Source organism: Centruroides vittatus, unplaced genomic scaffold (assembly GCF_030686945.1).
Source record: "Centruroides vittatus isolate TY-2023 unplaced genomic scaffold, ASM3068694v2 contig_1035, whole genome shotgun sequence".
Lineage (NCBI taxonomy): Eukaryota > Metazoa > Arthropoda > Arachnida > Scorpiones > Buthidae > Centruroides > Centruroides vittatus.
Window position 1 is genome coordinate 722,837 of NW_027120673.1, and position 18,834 is coordinate 741,670.

The 18,834-nt window shown below is 32.5% G+C and overlaps 1 protein-coding gene and 1 long non-coding RNA gene across 3 annotated transcripts in view; both read right to left on the minus strand.

Annotated features, from left to right (window-relative positions):
- Positions 1-18,834, minus strand: part of LOC136969169 (zinc finger and BTB domain-containing protein 45-like) — a 285,864-nt gene that overhangs the window by 180,420 nt on the left and 86,610 nt on the right. The window lies entirely within an intron of this gene.
- The window catches only part of LOC136969193 (uncharacterized), a 158,257-nt gene that overhangs the window by 90,963 nt on the left and 48,460 nt on the right, over positions 1-18,834 (minus strand). The window contains exon 2 of the long non-coding RNA XR_010879784.1: positions 17,695-17,760. This is a non-coding gene — a long non-coding RNA (uncharacterized lncRNA). The remainder of the gene's footprint in view (positions 1-17,694; positions 17,761-18,834) is intronic.

The following is an 18,834-nucleotide window of genomic DNA, read 5'->3' on the forward strand; positions in this document are numbered from 1 at the left end:
AGCTTCTTCGATTTTTCTCGGATTAGAATGATAGAATAAGACACCACCACACCTAAGCGATCTGCCAAGCAGGGTCCTTCCAGGAAGGTTTTTCTAGGGAAACTGGCCCCTATTTAGATGTTAAGCACGTGAAGAGAACCCCAAAAGTAATGTAACTAGCCCGTTGGTCAAACGCTAAACCCCCGAACTTAATGTTTAATAGTTTTCTTTCATTTTATTTATTCATTTTTTCGTTCGGTGTCAATAGTTAACGATGGCTGTCCAGGTGTTGTAGTCGTAAAGAAATTAATATTCTATTTAAAAAAAAACTCGCTATTTATTGTTTGATGCTTTAAAAAGTGACGTGGACAAAACGTTCTTCCAAATTATACAGTATGGTGGCGTTAACCGGAACCCGTGGTCATCCGAACAGCTTCTGTCATTTCTCTAAAATAATGGACTTCTCACTCATTCTTTTGGTCACTTTGCTCAACTTAATGACAATTCTAACATCACAAATTTTGTTTTTTATTGTCCACGTAAGTTCTATTTATAAACAAGATCTGCGTACAATTTGAAATGTTACTGTCACAGAGGCACAAAGAATTAATTCTACGAGCGTAAGTCAAAAATTATCCGCTCTGGCTGTAGAATTTATTGTAATCAACTTTCAGCAAGTCAAGTATGTCATTTCCAGACATATTCGCCCTGCTTTTCAATACACTTTGTCCATCTGTCCACAAGTTTTCCTATTCCTTCATTAAAAAATATTTTCGGCTGAGCTGCGAAACACGAATGCACTGCTGTCTTAACATCGTCGTCAGATGTTAATCTTCGTCGCCTAGCACTTCTTTTAGGGAACCAAACAAGTGACAGTCCGATGAGGCGAGATCAGGACTATACGGACAATGCTCCAACACCTGAAAACGAAGCTATCCCACACGGTCACTCTCTGAATATACTTAACAATTATAAAAAATACAATAAGAATTCTTTTGAAATTTTCTTTTCAATAAACGCACAAAATATCAAAACTAATTCGCTGTTCGCTATCGCATCTAATCTTATGTGCTCTCCCGCACATAAGATTAGTTGTCTTTTCGAAACAACAATGAAAATCGAATTCGCTAGGTGATATTAAATCGTTTCTCTCATCCCCTTACACTTGTAATTTGTACGAATGTTCGTTGATAACTTACTTAAATGAAGATTCATTACTGCCCGAAGAAACAGATAAGTTCTTGTGATGTACACTAATCCACATACCAATATATCTAACAGAAATATTGTTTTATCATCTTATGTATCATTTTTATTATCATAAAAATTATTATTGGTTAAACTCAATGAAATTTTAACGTTACTATACTGGTCAGGTATGTTAACGAGAAGCTTTAACAGACAGTGTCGAATGGCTTGTCTAAAATGATTCAGTTATTTTAGGTCACAATGTAGAAGAAAGACAAACATTTGTTAAAAACAAAGAAAGTAATCATTTACTAACCTTGAATTTAAAAACAGTTAAAGCAAAGCATTGCAGTTTAGTGACTAAACTTTAATGCAAATCGCCATTGTGCTCCAGCAGTGCTCTATATTGCAGCAACAATGTAGAGTACTGCTATCCACTGTCATCTGATACGAGATTTTACGTAAAATTTCAAAATCTTATACATTACGAAGTTTTAAATAGCACGTTATTAGGCTGCAATTTGAAAAAAATTGTAGACCTATAAATTTCCACTGTCATCCGTCTTTCCTTAATCTCGAGAACGGAGTTAGATAAATGAAAGACGAGACCAGATATGGAAACCTTGGCCCCGACTAACTGTATATGAACTTCCGATGCAAACCGAAAATCACGTTTTTTAATTCAAAAATTTTCCCTCAAAAGGTGTTAGAGATAGATCACCGGCACAACTCTATTGTTAGAGGAAAAATATAACGTACTGTACAGAGGTAAGAGACTACTAATTTGAGGTGGATAGCATACATTTAAAATTGAATAAATTGAAGGTATGAGTAAAAATCGCAGCCGGGTATTGTGACGATTTCACAAATAATTGCTCGTAATTTAATTAATTTTTTATAATTTTATTAAAACGTGATATATTATTGCGATAATTTTTCTCTATTACTTAAACACTTGGACAGGCGATAGTAATTAAGCTCCAGAAATTCCTTACTAAAAATATAATTACTTTCAAATTACTTAAAAATTTTTATGGCAATAAGAAAAACTTAAAAATACATTAGTTAAACAATGGAAATAGTCTTCATCCGTCTTAAATATATATATTTCATTTTTTACGGATGTGCCGTAGAAAAAAGAAGTGACTAATCGTATATGTGACTGCTTTATCGCACACGGGATTGCGATTTCACTGCAGTTTTTATTTCCGCCCGGCATGTATAAATCCCGTGTTCGATAAATCGATACCAGAGAAATTAATTCCAGAATTAATTTCTCTGGTATCGATAAGTTAAATAACAACACTAATTTAAGAATTAAATCTGAATTAATACGTAACGAATACCAATTTCAACTGAATTCGTAATTTAAATCCGGGTGGTAAAAACACCGTAAATAAAAAAACTGGATTCAAAAACGTCGGTACTTTATAATGATGAAATATCACCTTTTTCAAGATATAAAGGTGTTAGAACGTATTCATAGGTCATTATTTTACAACAGCAGAGGTTCGTTTCTAAATGATTTAAAAAAACGGTTCACGAGATAAACATTTACACCAGATGCATCGATTGACTGATCAGATGATATAACTAATATCAAGATATCCCGTGTTAATATTAGTTTATATCATCAATGATATATTATTATAGTTTGTTTGATAAACAAGGTTATAAATTTAGAAAGTAATTTTTAATTTAATCGACGAGCAATGTTTGGGTAAACAGCAAATCCTTACTTAACTTCGTCACTAACTGATAGATCTTTATACAGTGTGGTTCGTCAGTTTCAATCATAATGAATCAAAAGATTACCATAGACCAAATCAGAATGAGCAACCAGCAGCTCCTGGGTCTTTGGCAACGTAATTTTATTTTCCTCTTTTGTATATCGCCATTATGCAACCATAAGCAACTGATATTTTTGACAAACAACATTCAAATTAAAACGTAACCAGTAAAAATACAAATATAAATCATATATTACTAGCAATTACTTATTGACATCATCACAATGTTGGTCTGCAATTTTTAATCATATTCTTAATTTATTTAATCTAAAATATATAGTTAAAATATGTTTTTTCCTTAATCTCGAGAACGGTGTTAGGTGTCTATCTAACACCGTTCTCGAGATTAAGGAAAAACACACAGACAGGCGAAAGTTATACGGGAAAGTTAAGGAGGATGCACACATGCGGCGCGGCAAGGAAAAGCGGTGACGCAAACGCGTCTTCGCCGCGCGGCAACACGACCACACAAGCGGCAATCCGTTTACATTTCGGCGCATGCGTTCAGTATTCAAGATGGCGAACGAATCGACACTCCGCTATCCACGTGTTTACAAATTTTGTTTTGTTCGGCTCGTTTTATTTAGCTAGAAGATTTCGTCGAAGATTCGAATGAATATTTTGGATTAGAGATATCGTATTGGCAAGAATCTTGCCGAGATATTTTGTTGGATCGATAAAGAACTGATGTACAAAATAGGCTTATTCTTCGATTAAGATCTCTCGATTAAGAATACTATTTCGAGTAAGATTCGGTTGTTTTGTTCTTTGAATTAAATAATATATGATTACTGTATCCGTGTAGAATTTGTGTTAAATTTATTATTCTTTCCTCTTTATTCTGATGTTAGTTATCTCGGTTAACCACGTCGAACTTTCCGCCATTAAAACACCACGTGATTGTATTTTCTCACGTGACTGCCAGACGAAATGTTATTGGCTGATAGAAACGCGTCTTGGCAGCGGCCGCCGCGAAAGATAGAATTCGACTAACTTTCGCGGCACGAAATAGACCTCTGCGGCGAGGAAAAGTGACGTCATTCTGCCGCTTTTCCTTGCCACGCCGCATGTGTGCATCCGGCTTTATACAGACAGACGACGGGAATTTATAGATATACAATTTTTTCAAATTGCAGACTAGTTTGTATGTCATTAGTACATATTATTTTAGTACCGCTGTACTGGTTGTTACGGAGTATGTTGTTACCCATTAGGCTTAAAATTAAAAGCGTGCACTCCGTAAGAAAGAATGCACGTGGTTCGATGGAAGCTTATGAAGTTCCCTTGCGGCCTGCATCCAGAAAAAAAAACTGTTAATCATTGGACTATACACCACTTTTCTTATAGGCGAAAACGTTAATTGGACTACAGGTATACCTCGACTTACGTCGCCTCTCCTGGAACCAATTACCCACGTAAGTCGAATTTACTTGTGTAGTTACGACGTAAGTCGTAGTTTCGACTTACGTCGTAACTAAACGCCAATAATGAGCACTTAAAGACCGCTAAATAAGACGACAACATAGAAACACAGATGTTTTCATGGTTCGTTCCCTAGGATTTATGATGATTGTATTAACATTTACTGTAAATGTACATATTTTAATATGATTTTATGTGCTTTCAACGCTTTTCTAGTGATATTACGACTTCAATGTTTATGGCGGATGGATTTAAATTCGAATAAACTGATTTAAACTTGATTTTTATTTTTCCATATACTTTTTTGACAAACGACGTAAAATCGGAAACGACGTAACTCGAGAGGGACGTAAGTCGAGGTATACCTGTACTTATCTCTATGAAATGTTTCGACATTATAATAATACTGTATAGGCTATCATTAATGCTCTGCAAGTCTTCATGTTAGATCGTTATATTTTATTAATCTGACATTTCATTAAAATATAAACGAATTTGTATACAATTTTTTAATTCAAAAGAGATTTTAAGTTTAATATAGAATATTCTAAATGTAATTTGTTAGTCGAAGACTAAAGAATATTCTTTTATTTAAAGCGTTATGATTCTTTATATCATAAACCGATTTTCTTAAATATACATTTAGGTTAAAAGTTTTTTTTATTGGTGTTCTTCTTCCATCATAACAATCACTCAAATTTTATAACAAGAAGCAAAACTTGTGATTTCTTATTGGCCGCAGCCAACAAACTTGACATTTTCACTTTCAATATAAAACTGCTTAAGTCTGCGCAGCGAGAGTAGACACTAGTCAGCCTGAGCGGAAGGAGGTGTGTCAGATGAAGGGGATGGAAGGAGACATTTTGAAGTTGACACATGGAACACAGTAATAAAATTTTTAGAAAAGTAAACCAATAAAATTATTTATAACAAAGATTACATTTTAAAAACATTTTAATGCTAAGAACAAAAGCGCTGAAAGAGATCATGTGTCAACTTTCACGTCTTCTTTAATCCCTTTCATCTGAGGGACCATTCTAGCACAGAATAACTCATGGGTTCGTTATTTTATTCTTTCGCGTACACTCAGCGCCTGGCACTGGTTTAAAAATTCCTGCGGAACACATTCCTATATTGCGGCCAGCGAGCGCGTCGGCAGACAGCAAAAACTGCTCCTTGTAAAAATAATACAGTAGAGCAGTGGTTTCCAACCTTTTTGTACCTGCGCTCCCCTTAGAAAAAATTGTTGCGCCCCCTTAATTTTTCTAACAATCTAATTTCATAAATACTCAACTGATATTATAATTTATTTAATGGGCTACAAAATAATATACAATATTATGTAAAAATATACATAAAAAATAATGATTTATTATAAGAAATAATAATTTTAAATGTACTGAAAATAATGTACTATTATAAGTTATGAAATTTACCTCGATATTATTTTAGAAGTTACCAAAGCGAAGTGTTTCATTCTATATATCAACGTGGTTATCGCAAGCACTACTAACGAACTAATTCTGTTCATAAACAAGAGAAAAAAAACAAATGCTTCTGTTTACTGAAGTTTGGCGCGAGTAAGCACGAGAATACCCGGGATGTTCCGAGTGCTTGTCTTTTGTTTCCTCGCCCCGCCGGCGCTCGGCTCCAAACGCGAAAGCGAGATGTTTTCGTTCCAGCAAGAGTATGGATGGATGTTTTAGCATTTGTACCCGAAAAATTCGCGGCGAGGATTGTGGATTACGTATACCTATTTTGCTGATTATTTTTTGACACCTATTCGACTTTTTTGGTTTGTATTCGAAAATGATATTTTGGAAACAGCTGCATGCCCCCCTTGCAACATTCTCGCGACCCCCTAGGGGGCGCGCCCCACAGGTTGGAAACCACTGCAGTAGAGTGTCGTTAATCGGAATCAATTGGGGACTGGGGTTGTTCAGATTAGTGATTTGTTCCAATCACCGATTATGTACGAAAAAATACATTAACCTATCCAATGTTCAAATTTTTCTCCGTCGCGTGTCGCTTCGTGTTGAATTTTCGTCGATTTTAAGCCTAACGAAAATAATAATCGAGGCTATCGTATCGTTAAAAATTATTTCTTCATTTTGTACAAACAAAATAAATATATTGAAGAATATAAAAACATGAAAATTATACTTTAGAAGTAAATCTAGTATCAAAAACGTTCGATTCAGCACGACACAGTCCGACTGAAAATCATTCCGATTACCGGGGTTCCGATTAACGACTCTCTACTGTAGCTTATACTGGAAAGCAACATAGTGTCCTCTTTGGGTATGATAGTTCCGTTACACTGTGTCCGTTATACGGTTTTATGAATGAAAATTTCGTTGTGAAAGCTCATATTAATGCATAGCGATGTAGGTAAGTGTTGCCTCGAATTTTTTTTGAATGGCAGTCAGCATTCTAATTTTTCTTGGCTACTTTGAATCCTCTGTTGTTGTTTTAAGTTATGGCAACGCAACACTTGGGCGATCTGCCTGGGGATGCCTTCCGGGACTTCTTTTTAAGGAAAACTGGCCCTATTTAGACGTTACTGACGTGGAGAAAACCCGGAAAACTCCACGTCCGAGCGAGGCGCGAACCCACGACCGAACACCCAGTGTTCAGGGAATGAAGACCGCTTGGCCATTGGTGGGCCTTGAATGCTCTATTAGCAAGACAATCTATTTAATGATAAAATTTATCTCCAAAAACGCATATTGTAAAAAATCATAGATCCTGCCATCACGATACTATGGATAGGTACAGTACGGGCACCGCCATCTCTTTCACTGTTGTTAGCAATACGACAGCTCTTGTATGTCACCCTACAATAAATCCATAAATTTACTTTTAACGATATCGTTAGCGTATGACGTCGTTATTAATGAGACTTTCGTAAATCCAGCTCTGGGTTTCAAAATACGTTTTCTCGACGTTTCATCAGGCATCAAACCCAAAGAAAACGAAAGGAAACGGAGAAAAATTGGAGGTCTCGATACTTTAACTTAAATATTCTACAAAATGCAGTTATATTTCCGTATTATAAAGTTCTCTTTTTAATGAACTGTTCATGGAACGTTGAAAATACATTTTAAATATAAAAAAATCTTTAAAAAAATACATCTTTATAAAAATAAACTTAGTTAAATAAAAAAAACTTTTTAAAACCAGATGAAAATAAATTTCATTTTTGTACGTTAAGATATTAAAATTAGTGTTCACTCATTTTCGCCATTCTCGCGGCTTGATGCCCCGTTATAGTGCATATCAATATCAATAGGAGACAATTTTCTGTACGTTAAAATTTATGTATCCGAGGATGGTTATTCGAAATTTTTACACCTTCTAAACACATCGTCATATTTACACACACCTAAACCAGGTATGTCCAACCCGCGGCCCACTGCACCCTAATTTTTTTTAGGTACATTTTCATTTATTTTGGTAAAGTGTTGTAAAAATTATTCTCACTTTGGTGTCGTAATAACGTAATTGGTAAAACCAACTTCTCGCACAATCCCTGGGAAGGCTAAATCAACACACTAAAAACTTTTTTTATATCCCAGTACACTATCTTTAGATAAAAACGTTTTCGACCAAAACTTGGTCTTCGTCAGGCTATTTATCAGTATAAAACTCGAAACTGGAATTCGAACAACGTGTTTAAAATTATTTAAAATTCCAAATTATTTAAAACCCGGAAAAAGTTCCTCAACAACTTTATATTTTTAACTATTATAAAATGGAAAAAGCTTAATTCTGAGAGTAGGAAGAGTTTTATTTTAAAAAAAAAAATGAAAATGCTAATAGCAAGTAAAATCGTCATTTCAGAAAATTTTGACAAAAAGCAAGGAGTTATTAAGATTCAAACAGTGTCCCACCACACACACCCTAACATAAGAAATTATCCCCGAATTTGTTTGATTTCTCGATGTTTCAAAGTTTCCTAAGTCCAAAACGTAAAAATCTTGAGTGGGGGGATCATTTTTGCCGGATTGCCATACTCTCCCTCTATTATAAAAGATAACAGCCGGGAAAGTAAAAATCGGATTTCCTGATAGACATTCATTATGCCTGTAACCCGACAGAAGAGTGAATTGCATCCAGGTAAGGATCCCTGGTATATTATAAGTAATATTGACATAAATATCACTATCATTACAACTTTGTTGTCAGATTCCCGGCTAGTAGATAAGTTAGTAGGATGTGAAAATGTTGTTATAGCAGCCCTGTGCCTGACAAAAATTCTATATTTCTACACAACTCAGACTGAACTTTTTTGCAAGATAAAGAAACAGGGTGTTCGCTTAAATTGTTTCAATTCATAATGAAATTTTGAATCATTTAAATTGACGTCAATAATACTAATAAACTGGATATTGAAGTATATACTACATTTATTTATTTAATTTTCATTGTTTTAACTCTGAAGAAATTTTTTTTAAAAATCAGTTTTAACTCTTGCTTTCTTCTCATTTCTTATCCATTTCTATCAATTAAAGATATCACTTTCTTATCCCTTTGGATTTCAATGCATCAATATATTGATAGTTTCCGTTGTTATAAGTAGGACAGTGCAGGGTGATAAACCTTTTCTAATCTGTTTATAACATAGTGACAAAATAATATATAATTGTATACGTTAAACTTAACTCATACTGAATATTAAAATGTTTCAAAATAAACTTAAAATTAAAAATGACATGTAAAATTTTAAAATACTGTATAATAAGTTTATGGAAGCTTTTAGTTAAAAACTTCGGTTTTCGAACTCATTACTGCACCGGTTGCCGAACAAGCTACTTGGCAAGAGCAGGCCACAGATCAACTCCCTATACTTCGCATGTTAAAGAAAGTCGATTGCCCGACCAATCAACGACAGGACTACCTATTCAGAAGTTAGTGACACTGAGATCTCCTGTTATTATACCAGGCAACACGAATCACCTGTGACGTTGCTATTTAAATTAGATTTCAATGCTAAAGATACTATTTCCGTTTATCATTGGGCACCACAATTGAATTCAAATCAAATTATTTAATAAAAACAGCGTTTTTTGACATTTACGTAATATAAAAGGCAACCAAGAATTCGTGTTTAAATATGCTTAAATTAAATTAAACAACAAAATTTAGAAATCTAATATCAATATACTTAAAGGTAAAAAGACTTTATTTGGGGACGAATTAATCCATTTTATATTGTTTCTTATGGGAATATTTGTTTCAATTCGTTTCCAAAAATTGTCTTAAAACTATGTTCGAAATCTAGGTTTGACTATACTGTATATTGTAAACTATTTTATATAAAAAACTAGAAAATGAACCCGGCGTTGTTTGGGCAAACGATTTGGTAAATATTGTACGTTTGGAAATTAAGTTATTACTATCAAAAACAAAAAATCGCATCTAAAATAATACAGTAGAAGCCGTTCTTCAGGTTACGCCAGTGTTTTTCAACCTTTTTCATTGAGTGGCACCCGATTGAAAAATTAAAAAAAATCACGGCACCCTTGACCGGCGGCGTATCTAGAACCTGAAAAAAAGGGGCTTAATGGGGAGCAGATGAATTTTTTGCGAAAACAAATATTATGCGCAATGCTAGGGGTGGAGTTCCCTCCCCGGGAAAAAAATTTTAAAAATTGACAGTTTGAAGTAGCATTTTAATGCCAAAATAGTGTTTCTACATGTTCAAAATCAAAATTTAAGTCCATTGAATTTTGTCGAAATACTGACAATGAGTTATCATGAACTACACTTAAGTAAATTTCCAAGAAAATGCCTAAAGGTCTTAAACTTTGCAACACCCCAATCGTGGCGCCGCGGAATCCCGGCTGAAAAACACTGGATTAAGCCTTAATCCTCTCCTCCCCCCGCGGGAAATTTCCAAAAATCCTTTCTTAGTGTGCATTTTCATGACGTATCCCGTGTACCAAATTTCACCTCTTTTAGGTTCAAAGGTTTGCTCTAGGCGATGATGAATCAATCAGTCACTCAGGACACGTAATTTTATATATTTAGATTTTATTCTTAGAGATTCAGTAATAATTAAACCAATTTATTAATATCCTTTAAAAATATCTTAATTTCCTGTAAAAGAATTTATTGAAAAAATATATTTTGTAAAAGCTTCGGAATTATTTATTTATTAAACCAATCATTAATCGATTTTTTTAATATTAAAAAAACTTCTTTTGGAATGATAAAAATGCGTGCAGTTTTACATTATTATCTTTTATAAGTTTTCAGTAACGTTAATGCTTTAAAATAATTTTTTAATATAACAAATAAGAAGTAATCGTGCAATTTTAGGTCGTATTAAACATAACTTTTCGTCCTTGAATCGAAAATGTAGCCATGCAATTTTGAAAAAGGCTAGACAGTTTACTTTTCTTAATTTAATTATATTCAGAAAAAATTATATTTAGAAGTTAGGTATCAGTTTTACAGACGTTTTGTATATACTCAGCGTTCTTTTCGTGTGAATACTAGCTGCAGTCCTCTTAGTAAGCAAAAGTGGCTCTAGACAGAAAATTCTGCTCTGTTCCCCAACCATATTATTTAAAACCTTATTGCCATTCAAGTTGCAGCAAATCCAAAGTAGTCACTGAATAGCCAATATTTTGTTCATTAAAATTTAATTGCAAATATAAACAGTCACTATTGGTACGTAAATCAAAACGTAAAAGATTTTGTATACTGTTACGAAAATTCCATTACTTAGACTAGCATTATCGCTATGAAGTAGAACTCACCATTTTCGGTAACTCGTGACCTTCTCAGTCCACATTAAATCGAGTTTGTGGACTGTCCTATAATTCAATTTATTTTTAACAAATATTTTATATTCCTCATTTTTACATCAAATCATTAATTTATCATTACAATACTTCAAGACAAAGCTACAATGAATAATCTATTTAAAATATTCTCAGCCAGATGGTTGCTGAGGTGGTTAAGATTATCGTTCGGCTGGACCCGAAATCAAAGCAGGGCAAAGCAAAAATAATCCTAAAGATTTTTCGTAGATGACCTGTTCCAGATATGTCGGGCCCTGTCTCTCAGCTGTCTATCCACACTTCCCGAATCACACTTCCATGACTACTACAATATTGTCTTACCTCACTTGACAAAAGTATACTAAGACCCCGCTTAACGCGGGGAGGCGTTCCTACACGACAAATCGCTAAACGAAACACCGTTAAACGAGGTCATTTTAATAGTAAATAGAGATAAGGGAACACGCGACCAAAAATAAACAAATTTTACTTTAAGTTATTTTTATATTAATTCGTGTAATAATATATGTTAAATAACACAAACATATGCACACAGAAATGTAAAGTTCAATTTTTGTGATGAAGGTCCCGACTTTACTGAAATCTTTTTTTTTTTTTTTGCAATAAAGTCGTGAAGTTTCATTTGCCGCTTTTTTTCTTTTCTTAAGTAAATGTCGGTAGCAGAAGATCGCTTCGTTTTGCTTTTGCACTCCTTTCAAAATCTAGATCATTCACTACAATTTGGTCAACGATTTCGGTTATCGTTATCAAACTTTTACTAAGGAAATCTGTAGAGAAATGCTTTGGGTTCTTCGTTTTCAGAATCACTACTTTTCAGTTCTACATGAATTCCTTGTTCTGCCAGTTCTTGAAGGTCGTCGTTGGTTAAGGCTCTCACCAGAAACCTGCAGTAACTCCTCAATATCCTGCTCGTCGACATCTAATCCTGCTGTATCGATTAGGTTGACTTTGGTCAACCTAGCGATACAGCGATAGGCTCTTCTCGTTGAGAATTCTTGGATACCTTAAGCCGTAACTTCATCAGTTAATTCTTGCCGCGATAATTTGAATCAGCGTAAATTTTGAGCTGTAAGGCTTCGTGCAGACCGCACTATATCGAATCAGCATTAAGTAGAGTCTTACTATATTAATATTAACTAATAATCAATTGTTATATTATATAATGTTATTTCAAAAATAACTAAACAAAATTGACTGAACACTGCTAGATAATGATTTTAAAAAATCTGATCCCTGAACACATTTTAAAACATTGTTTTTCTCCAAAAGAAAAACAATGTTTTAAAATGTTCAAACTAACAAAGAAAAATCATTAATTTTTTTCTAGTGTGAAAATTACAATAATAGAAAATAATTATAATCTCTAGAAATACTTTTATAGATGTAACCATAACTAGGCTAACAAGAGATCAAGAACTTAGCAGGACCGTTTTTTATTTAGGTATTTTGTCTAACAAAAATCATTAACAAATGCTGCACAATGTAACGTCCAGCATTCGACATTGTACTGTACATGGTAACATGTCCAACATTTATGAAATTATACATCTATCAACACTGCATCTAAAACTTTGGCAGCACTAGTCTAACACCACCATGATCCACCAATCTGGAATAGTCAGTCAATTAGTTGTGGAGTTACTTTTTTTAAAATGGCGACAAAAATAAAGTTTTAAAGTGTCGTTTTAGGGAACATTTTAAAGAATATTAGTTCGTTTAAAAAAAGAAAAAAGCAAGAGTTAGAGCATGGTAAAATGTAACAAGATGTTTTACTACCTCTCCATTCAAAGTTGAGGGAAACGTAATATTATACGCCATTTGAACCCTAATAAATACAAATAGGCTTTTGTCTATGCTATATCAAATCTTTGCAATCATTTTTAGGAAGTAAAAATTTTGATGAAAATATTTTTTAGTTGAAAGAACTTGGTTGAATTCGTTCGAACACAACGAGTCTTTTTTTTAGATGTGCAGAATACAGTTCAAAATTCATCAGACTATGTCAGTAAAAATTTGTCTTGCTCTCGAAGTAAAATGGAGACAATTTTATGTAATAACTTTCAGTATGATGTTCTGCAATCATTGTAATATAATCTCATTTGCTCTAACTAACAACTTCCATTACTGTAAGTGTTAAATAGTGGACCTATAATTGGTTATGATTATATATATATACATATATACACACCTAATGATACGTATATTAACATTGCTTGCTGACAATACAAATGTAAACTTTGGGAATCAAGAGGAGCAGAAAATTTTTTTCTAGTCTACAGGAAAATTTAGGCCAAAAATTTAACTGATGTCTATTTCAATTGACCATTACATATTTTAAATGAACTTAAGAGAAGTTCATGTGATTGTCTATCTTATCGATATAAAAGTTAAATGTTAAAAGTTAGTTTTACAATTATATTTAATCACAGTAGTACTAAAAGATATTTCGAAACTCAAAGGAAACATTCACAAATATGTTAGGAATACAGAAAAACCGTGTACACGACAGCTGGGCGACGGTGAACTTGGCGATAGTCAAGTGGGCGAACGACAGAAATTCAAAACGTTTTTGCAAGCTAGCAAGCAAACAATTTTTGGGATGTTTTTTTTAATATTAATAAAATATATATACCGGAAAATATCGTACTTCATACCTCGTAACCGTAAGTTATGGACTATAAGTTATTTCCAACTTAGTAAAAGGAAATCTTGGAAGAACGTACTGTATCATCGTTAATTATTTTAAATTAATTAATGTCAGAAGCAGATAACAAAGTGCATCAAAGAAAACCACAAAAGAAAACAATTCTTCAGAAACAAATTCTTTGGAAATACTTCTTTGTTTTAATATATTTTGTATTTAATATAAAATGTAAATGTATTTTTAATTTTATGTAATTGTTGTCTTTGTTTTTACGTATATTTGTTAATTTTGAGGTGTAAATATCAACTGTCCTTCGGGACTTTTCTGTTTACTTGCAAAAATAAATAAAGTACCTAACATGCATAAATATGTTTGTTAATTACAAAATCGTTCTTCTAAATCATTTATTAAAAATTATTATTTAAATTTATCAGGTAGTAAATCAATAGAAAAGAATGAAGACTTTAATAAAGAAAACAATTTTAAAAATTTTGTATTTTGTTATTATTGCTCTCATATTTTGTTGCCCAGATGTCTGGCACTTAATTGGTAGCAGCTCACAGTTGACCATTACCCACTCACCTTTGCCTACTTGACAGTTTCCAGAAACGGTGTACACTTTCACAAGTGGCTTAAGACCAGTCAATGAATGTTCTTTGGTTATTCATACCTTTAAACAACTATTACTTCTCTCAAAAATTTTTTACTGTTTTTAGACAGATTTTTTAAAAATCCTTTTGCTGAGCAATTTCTGTATTTTGTATATAGACTTCATTATTTCACGACTTAATTTTAGAAGACTATTTGGAAAAAGAAAATAGTTTCATAAATTTTCCAACGTTTGTATTGAACATTTAAAATTGGTTTAGCAAATGTAAGTTCAACTACTTTTCAAGAAAAACAATGAAAAAACAATAAATTCAAAACAAAATCAATGTTCAAAACATTGATTTTGTTTTGAATTTAACTCTTAATATTTCTTTAAAGGAGGATTGAAAACAGAAATGGTAAACCCAAGTCTGTGACTCACACGAGCAAGCATAGCTATCTTTAAAACATCGACATGCACAAACAATTCATACTTTGAACAATATTAACTTTAAAAAAATGAAATAAGTATGCTTTAAAATAAACGTAAAGAAGCTAATTAAGAAAAGGATAATGATATACTGAACTAAATGTGAAACAATAACAGATTGAAAATAAGGTAAATTTAACAGTAAAAATAAACGAAATCACCACCTGATCTTCATAAGTTCTCTGAACATGCCATAAATTCCAGATCAGATGGCCAACCTATCATCATTTTTAATATTACGGTAATCCCTGCATTTATGTGAATTCAGTTTATTAATACAATTGAAAAATTTTGTAATTTAAATCACTTTTTGATGTAAGTACAATTTATTTTTATAAATTATAAAACGTTTTCTGGTATCATTAACCTCTTATATAGATGAATATTTAAAAATATTTACTTTTAACTCTGCAGAAAAGTTAACTAAATTACTTTATTTGAGAATATAGAACATATCTCTATGTTGAACACCTTCCCATATACATGGTTTTCATTTACATGCTGTTTTCAAGAAACCAAATACTCTTATAAATGGGTGGGATTACTGTAAGTGAATTTCAACTTATAAATACGATAATTAAAAATTAACGAAAGTTTAACATGAATAAAAGAAATATTGTTTTAAGTATTGAATTATTCCAAATATCAAATTTATAAAATACTGTAAGCTTATTATACTTAAATATTAAAATAAAGTCTTAAGTTTCTCAATCTAGATCAAGGGTTGCCAAACTTTTTTGATTGTCAACTCCCTAAAAGTTTTCGAAACCTCACATCGATCCCCACCGAAAAGTTTGTTACAAGCAAGACAAAGCACTTACTATTTGAATACATTTTCTTTTAATTTTGCATTTGTTTTTCATTTATTATATATTTGTTAATAATAATTTTAGTAACCGACAATCAGTGAGACGGATAAGCTTAATCCTTAGCTCTCTCTTATCATTCCTTAGCCTAAGCTTGATAATCAACCCTCTAATAATGTTATATCGACAAAGGGATCGATATCGACCACTTTGGCGACCCCTGATCTAGATGAATATTGATCAAGTATTTCTAAAATTTTATTTTCTCTTGTAACTTTATAGAACTAGAAACTCTAAAACAACAGTGATACCTCGGTATTCGAACATAATTCATTCCAGAAGTGTATTGGAGTGATGACGAATTTTTCTCATAAGGAATAACGTAAATTAAATTTGAAAAGCCTGGAACGGTTTAGAGTATTAGTCATATTTTAACTAGAATTTACCACAAATTCAACAAGAAATTTATAAAGCACCTAGCATGCACAACTAAAAAATAATCAAAAAATACCCATATGAAATACAGAGTAGCCTATTAATTTTTTGGGTTAAACCGAATGTTTTGCTTATTTTTGACATCTGTCTTTACTTTCACATAGATACAGCGGCAGATCTACATAGGGACTAATAGGGCTTAAGCCATGGGCTCCCAAGGGCCCACAAAAATTGTGTAACCTAGCAGACTTTTAGGGGGAGTCAATTTATCCTGCATCAGGATGAACCTAACAGATGTTCATATGCGAGTTGTGGCAGAGGAGATGAATGACGACAAGTGTCTTACAAAGTTAAAAGCAGTTTATTTAGCCGATGTACACATTGATATTAATTAGACAGTTCCCAAATCTCTGTGTTCCTTCAAAGTGGCGAGAGTTTCGGTCTATTGGTCGTAGCCCCAGGGCGGGCGAGAAGGGTTCGTTGGCCACATCTTCACCAATAATCCGGGTGCGGATGATCGGTGAAGATGCGGCGGCATCCTATATGGTCGATGTAAACACAACTTAATAAGCACGACTTTGAGCTTAATCCACAGGAAGACAGTCCTTCAACCTTGAATCACTGATTTTTATAATTTTTCTCCAGCTATCCGTATTTCTGATTGCCATGTCCCATTCCTTACTTCCCAATTCGTCTCTCCTTTCTTTCCAGGTGAAAGCCAAAATATTTATATACTTCGAGCGAGGATTCTCCCTCTGCAGAATTTATGCGGTCTTGCTACAACTATATAAGTATTTTATATACAGTAGAGCATCGATTATCCGACCCCCGATTAACCGACCGCGTTCTAGTCGGCAAATTCAAATGTCCGCTAGTGATGTGGCGCTACAATATTTGGTTATGTCTTGGCTACTTTAATATTATTTTTGTTAAATTTTTGCATGTTTTAGCTGGCAGCACTGGCTCGACCCTGAAAGGGAGTGTATTAGGCCAGGCCTAATACACTATACTAATAATGTATTTTTTCATACTTTTCGGTTATCCGACTTTTCAGTTATCTGACCAACCCTAGTCCCCAATTGAGTCAAATAATCGATGCTCTACTGTATTACTTTTTCGTAAAGGATATGATGCTATACAAACGGTAAAAAAATTGTAATGAATGTGGGGAAGATGCTCCTGAACTTCAAACATGTCAAATTGGTTTTAAAAGTGCCATTCGGGAAATTTTGAACTAAAAGATACAGATCAAAAATAAGCCCAAAAGCTGTCCAAGAAAAACTACAGTAATATTTTTTTTAAAATAAACATATAAAAAACTCGTGAACTTTCAACAAATCTTAAGGTGTCACTTATATATATTGACTTGGAATGGTTGCGAAACATAATAACTGTGTTCTGTACTGCTTAAATGAAAACTAGATCGAGTATCATTTGGTCCGACGAAGATTTTTTCCCCCGAAAATGTGTTTGAGTTCAGAGCGGTTCGAGTACAGAGATATCACTGTGTTTTAAATAAGAGAGAAAAAAAATAACTTACATTTCATAAAACCTATGTTTTCAAACTTGAACATTTCTGAATAGAATTAATTGTTTTCTTCGTTTTCTAAAACACAAAAATTGAATGACAATTAAAATATTATATAATTCTGTATTTGATAAATAATTAAAACATTTTTATGGTAGTTTCTGCTAATAAAATAGATTTCTGTACTAAATTTATTATATATTCTATTACTGTATTTTCCATTGAAATTAAAACATACTGAATATACGAAAGAATCCTCTTAATGTAATCACTTTGTCACACAAGGTGTCAATTTCGCTAGAATCAGGAAATAGTTAACTTTATCACTCTAACTCTTATTTCTTTGTGAGTATCAATATTAATATTAACAGGTACTTAAGTAAATAAGACAATAATTATAAAAGATCTGGTATTATTGACTGAGTTAGAAAGGCATGTAAAAAACAATTTAAAAAATATAATTAATTAATATTTAAGTTATACAATTTATAAATTTTTAATTAATAGTAATTTATCCAGTGTTGTTTGACGACCACTTTTTGCAACAGTCTTTAACAATAGACAAAATATAATTATAGTAAGAATGCACGTACAGTAATTTGAACTAATGTACTGCAAGTAAATAATCCAATTTTAAAGCATTGGTTAAAATTGGTAAGAATAACTGATATTAGTAAGTGCAATTTGCACTAAAATTATGTTAAACTAATAGGAATTATCAAGTTGTATTATCAAGTACTTAAAGTTTCAGTCAGTTGTTACTACATACATTATTACAAGAAAATAAACTTTTCTAAATCCTGTATTTTAAAAAAAAAAAACACTAATTCTAATGACATTAGACGGTTGATAATAACAATATGTGATTACAATAAGCAGATTCTAATGTATTAATTTTAATATTCAGACATTGATAGTAAGTGAATTTGAGAGATTAAATAATTTACTGTATTTTCATATCCTGTGACAGCATATAACCTGTAAAAATTGGTATAACAAAAATAAAACCTTTCCATATATAACCTGTCCCACAATAGTAGCCTCTACAGATGCAAGTTCATAATTTAGATCATCATCTATGTATCTCATCATTTAACACGCACTCTTTCCAAATAACAGGTGTTTTCGGCATAAAAAAATAATACCTAACAC